Source organism: Oncorhynchus tshawytscha, linkage group LG16, assembly GCF_018296145.1.
Source record: "Oncorhynchus tshawytscha isolate Ot180627B linkage group LG16, Otsh_v2.0, whole genome shotgun sequence".
NCBI classification, from domain to species: Eukaryota; Metazoa; Chordata; class Actinopteri; order Salmoniformes; family Salmonidae; genus Oncorhynchus; species Oncorhynchus tshawytscha.
The window spans coordinates 5,534,385-5,540,149 of NC_056444.1; the positions used below are offsets into that span (position 1 = coordinate 5,534,385).

At 41.8% G+C, this 5,765-nt stretch overlaps 2 long non-coding RNA genes across 2 annotated transcripts; one reads left to right on the forward strand and one right to left on the reverse strand.

Moving 5' to 3' along the window:
• Positions 1 to 3,723: 3,723 nt before the first annotated feature.
• LOC121839586 lies at positions 3,724 to 4,395 on the reverse strand. Its single transcript, XR_006079020.1, has 2 exons — positions 4,287 to 4,395; positions 3,724 to 4,231 (listed from the first exon to the last, which is right to left on the reverse strand). It is a non-coding gene; the product is annotated as an uncharacterized LOC121839586 (long non-coding RNA).
• Positions 4,396 to 4,432: 37 nt separating this feature from the next.
• On the forward strand, positions 4,433 to 5,172 carry LOC121839585. The gene is made up of 2 exons (XR_006079019.1): positions 4,433 to 4,522; positions 4,578 to 5,172. It is a non-coding gene; the product is annotated as an uncharacterized LOC121839585 (long non-coding RNA).
• The last annotated feature ends 593 nt before the right edge of the window (positions 5,173 to 5,765 follow it).

A 5,765-nucleotide genomic window follows, 5' to 3' on the forward strand; every position in this document is an offset into this window, starting at 1 on the left:
CTGGGAGTCCTGTCTGGCTTGGCCTCAGCCTGAGAGTCCTGTGCTTCTTATTATTTATGAACTGAGACTTTGTGAGTCTATACCACACCAAGATGAACAAGGAGGAAGACCATCCACACTATACCACACCAAGATGAACGAGGAGGAAGACCATCCACACTATACCACACCAAGACGAACGGGGAGGAAGACCATCCACACAATACCACACCAAGATGAACGAGGAGGAAGACCATCCACACTATACCACACCAAGATGAACGAGGAGGAAGACCATCCACACTATACCACACCAAGACGAACGAGGAGGAAGACCATCCACACTATACCACACCAAGACGAAGGAGGAGGAAGACCATCCACACTATACCACACCAAGACGAACGAGGAGGAAGACCATCCACACTATACCACACCAAGACGAACGAGGAGGAAGACCATCCACACTATACCACACCAAGACGAACGAGGAGGAGGACCATCCACACTATACCACACCAAGACGAACGAGGAGGAAGACCATCCACACTATACCACACCAAGACGAACGAGGAGGAAGACCATCCACACTATACCACACCAAGACGAAGGAGGAGGAAGACCATCCACACTATACCACACCAAGACGAACGAGGAGGAAGACCATCCACACTATACCACACCAAGACGAACGAGGAGGAAGACCATCCACACTATACCACACCAAGACGAACGAGGAGGAAGACAGACGATGATGTTTATGGAAGAGCTAAAATAAACAACAAAAAAAAGGGATTTTCCAATCATTTAAAAAGAGTTAAGAAACTTAATGTACAATGATTCCCGAGACAATCGTGTCCAGAGGAAGTCTTTTTAACTTTTTTGACAATCCCTTCCTATATAATAATCGTTTATTACAGTCGGTACAAAGGTGATGATGTTTTCATTGAAGTCAAAAGGCTGATCGAGCAACGATGATGGTGACGATGTGTTGAGCTTGTTTTTGAACCAATAAAACTAACAAACAAACATATAGATGAAAATGAGATTTTGTGATATATAACTTGTTTTGTTCAAGACCAAAAGCATGGATGTCAAGTGTCAATGATCATTGTGTTCAGTCAGTGATGTTTCTTCCTCGTACTCTCTCTCTCTCTCTCTCTCTTTCTCTATTTACACTCAGTATAGTATGAAATAGTGTTATTTCAGTCACAATTCAACACAGCGGTTTCCCTCTGAATCAAGGCCTGGGATTTAATCTGCAGCCGTGCGATTGTCGAATTCGATCTCACGAATGAGGTAGCATTGGCTTTAAAAGCCGCATTGTCTACAAGCGCGATCAAATTGAATCCCAGTCCAACACTGTGTAGATCCATGTTTCATTGGGGTATTTTTATATTTTATTTTATTTTAATGTTCACTTACTTGGAAAAGTTGTTCAGAACTTGTTGTGTGGGCATTTCACTAGCTTGCAGCACAAACCAACCGTGTGTATTTTAAAGCTAATGTAATTGACATGATAATACCATTGCATCTTGGGATAGAGATGTCTGATCTGGACTGAGTTGGTAGGTTTTTTATTTTTAAATGTTACCCCTCGGTCAGTTCCCAGACTCCGAGCCGTATAGAGTACCATTTTAATGAATTTAGGAAAAGTTCAGCTTTCAGGAATGAAAAAGAAAAAAACAAGCTTTTAAATAGTTTTTATTATCTTTTCTACGAGCGCTATCACAACAACTATTGTACAGCGTACATTTTTGTATGAAGTAGTGTTTTTATTTAGAATTTTGAAAAAATGATTGTGTTCTTCTTGTGTCCCACCTTTTGAATTTCTGTAGTTGAAAATGAAATTCATATGATGCCCTTTTTTCTGATAGTGCTTGTTATGATAGGACTGTGGACTGAAGTGGTGGGATGGATAGGGGATAACTGTACTGAGGTCTTGTTATGATAGGACTGTGGACTGAAGTGGTGGGATGGATAGGTGATAACTGTACTGAGGTCTTGTTATGATAGGACTGTGGACTGAAGTGGTGGGATGGATAGGGGATAACTGTACTGAGGTCTTGTTATGATTGGACTGTGGACTGAAGTGGTGGGATAGATAGGGGATAACTGTACTGAGGTCTTGTTATGATAGGACTGTGGACTGAAGTGGTGGGATGGATAGGGGATAACTGTACTGAGGTCTTGTTATGATAGGACTGTGGACTGAAGTGGTGGGATGGATAGGGATAACTGTACTGAGGTCTTGTTATGATAGGACTGAAGTGGTGGGATGGATAGGGGATAACTGTACTGAGGTCTTGTTATGATAGGACTGTGGACTGAAGTGGTGGGATGGATAGGGGATAACTGTACTGAGGTCTTGTTATGATAGGACTGTGGACTGAAGTGGTGGGATGGATAGGGATAACTGTACTGAGGTCTTGTTATGATAGGACTGTGGACTGAAGTGGTGGGATGGATAGGGGATAACTGTACTGAGGTCTTGTTATGATAGGACTGTGGACTGAAGTGGTGGGATAGATAGGGGATAACTGTACTGAGGTCTTGTTATGATAGGACTGAAGTGGTGGGATGGATAGGGGATAACTGTACTGAGGTCTTGTTATGATAGGACTGTGGACTGAAGTGGTGGGATGGATAGGGGATAACTGTACTGAGGTCTTGTTATGATTGGACTGTGGACTGAAGTGGTGGGATAGATAGGGGATAACTGTACTGAGGTCTTGTTATGATAGGACTGTGGACTGAAGTGGTGGGATGGATAGGGATAACTGTACTGAGGTCTTGTTATGATAGGACTGTGGACTGAAGTGGTGGGATGGATAGGGGATAACTGTACTGAGGTCTTGTTATGATAGGACTGTGGACTGAAGTGGTGGGATAGATAGGGGATAACTGTACTGAGGTCTTGTTATGATAGGACTGAAGTGGTGGGATGGATAGGGATAACTGTACTGGGCTCTTGTTATGATAGGACTGAAGTGGTGGGATGGATAGGTGATAACTGTACTGAGGTCTTGTTATGATAGGACTGTGGACTGAAGTGGTGGGATGGATAGGGATAACTGTACTGAGGTCTTGTTATGATAGGACTGTGGACTGAAGTGGTGGGATGGATAGGTGATAACTGTACTGGGCTCTTGTTATGATAGGACTGTGGACTGAAGTGGTGGGATAGATAGGGATAACTGTACTGAGGTCTTGTTATGATAGGACTGAAGTGGTGGGATGGATAGGGATAACTGTACTGGGCTCTTGTTATGATAGGACTGTGGACTGAAGTGGTGGGATGGATAGGGATAACTGTACTGGGCTCTTGTTATGATAGGACTGTGGACTGAAGTGGTAGGATAGATAGGTGATAACTGTACTGAGGTCTTGTTATGATAGGACTGTGGACTGAAGTGGTGGGATGGATAGGGATAACTGTACTGAGGTCTTGTTATGATAGGACTGAAGTGGTGGGATGGATAGGGATAACTGTACTGGGCTCTTGTTATGATAGGACTGAAGTGGTGGGATGGATAGGGGATAACTGTACTGGGCTCTTGTTATGATAGGACTGAAGTGGTGGGATGGATAGGGGATAACTGTACTGAGGTCTTGTTATGATAGGACTGTGGACTGAAGTGGTGGGATGGATAGGGGATAACTGTACTGAGGTCTTGTTATGATAGGACTGAAGTGGTGGGATGGATAGGGGATAACTGTACTGAGGTCTTGTTATGATAGGACTGAAGTGGTGGGATGGATAGGGGATAACTGTACTGAGGTCTTGTTATGATAGGACTGAAGTGGTGGGATGGATAGGGGATAACTGTACTGAGGTCTTGTTATGATAGGACTGAAGTGGTGGGATGGATAGGGGATAACTGTACTGAGGTCTTGTTATGATAGGACTGTGGACTGAAGTGGTGGGATGGATAGGGGATAACTGTACTGAGGTCTTGTTATGATAGGACTGTGGACTGAAGTGGTGGGATGGATAGGGGATAACTGTACTGAGGTCTTGTTATGATAGGACTGTGGACTGAAGTGGTGGGATGGATAGGGGATAACTGTACTGAGGTCTTGTTATGATAGGACTGTGGACTGAAGTGGTGGGATGGATAGGGGATAACTGTACTGAGCTCTTGTTATGATAGGACTGTGGACTGAAGTGGTGGGATAGATAGGGATAACTGTACTGAGGTCTTGTTATGATAGGACTGTGGACTGAAGTGGTGGGATGGATAGGGGATAACTGTACTGAGGTCTTGTTATGATATGACTGAAGTGGTGGGATGGATAGGGGATACCTGTACTGAGGTCTTGTTATGATAGGACTGTGGACTGAAGTGGTGGGATGGATAGGGGATAACTGTACTGAGGTCTTGTTATGATAGGACTGTGGACTGAAGTGGTGGGATGGATAGGGGATAACTGTAAGGTCCTGATAGGACTGAAGTGGTGGGATGGATAGGGGAAAACTGTACTGAGGTCTTGTTATGATAGGACTGAAGTGGTGGGATGGATAGGGGATAACTGTACTGAGGTCTTGTTATGATAGGACTGAAGTGGTGGGATGGATAGGGGATAACTGTACTGAGAGATAAAAGAAGAAGAAAAAGCCACTACTTCCCCCGAAGACAAAGGGGTTATTAAGAACATACATACATGTGCTATCAACTGTGAATTTCTTAAGACAGGAACTGCTTCTAGGTCCGTTTCTATGTCCCCCCCCCTCCCCAACTCCCTCTGCACATGCTCACTGTTGCTATGCTGGTGTCGTTGCGGTGATGACCGATCTCTTTTCCCCCTGGCAACGGCAGCAAAACGACATACTTCTCTCTCTCTCTACATTTGTGATTTCTCTCTCTCTCTCTCTAAAAGCAACTTCTCCCCCATAGCTCTTTCAGGGGGACTACATATTGCTGCTAGATTAAGGTATCAGATAGGTAGATAGACAACGGAAAAATGTTTTTATAGAATTCATACGTACAGCAAAAGACTTGTTTTTATTTTTATTATGTTGCAATTATAAATGCAAAACTGGAAATACTTTCACTAATAACATGGGCCTCGTGGAGGAAAAAACACAAAAGGTTTGTTGTGTCTGCAAAAAAAAAAGATGTGTACAGATGTTTTTTGACATTATTATTTGATTGTGTTTAAATTAATAAAAAATGGATTTGTGAACTGTTACTCCCGGGAGTTTCCTCTTTTATGGTGATTGAAACGGTGTCCTGAAAATCTCCTCGGACTAAATTATGATTCATCGACTAGACGCCTATTTATATTTGACAGAGGGTATAGTCAAGAAAATAATTGCATTTCCATGTGTGCTTTGGCGTTTGGATCCAGAGTTATCCACAATTCCTTGTAGGAACAAATGTACAGTAACAACAATACCACCACCACATATAGAATGATGTCGGGTTTAACAGATAATTATGTGTTTGTTTGAAATTCATGTAATATAAATAGCTAAAAACTAGAAGTCGTCGGATTTTTAGAGTCCACAGAAATGTGACGACAGCGTCGGTCCGTCACACAGTTTCACTGGTTTTTAAAAACATACCTAAAAACACGTTCCTCTTGCTCTCAATACAGCACTATAATAATAATAATAATAATAATAATAACAATAATAATAACAATAACAATAATAACAATAATAACAGTAATAATAATAATAATAACAATAATAACAACAATAATATCAATAATAATAATAATAACAATAATAACAACAATAATATCAATAATAATAATAATAATAACAATAATATCAATAA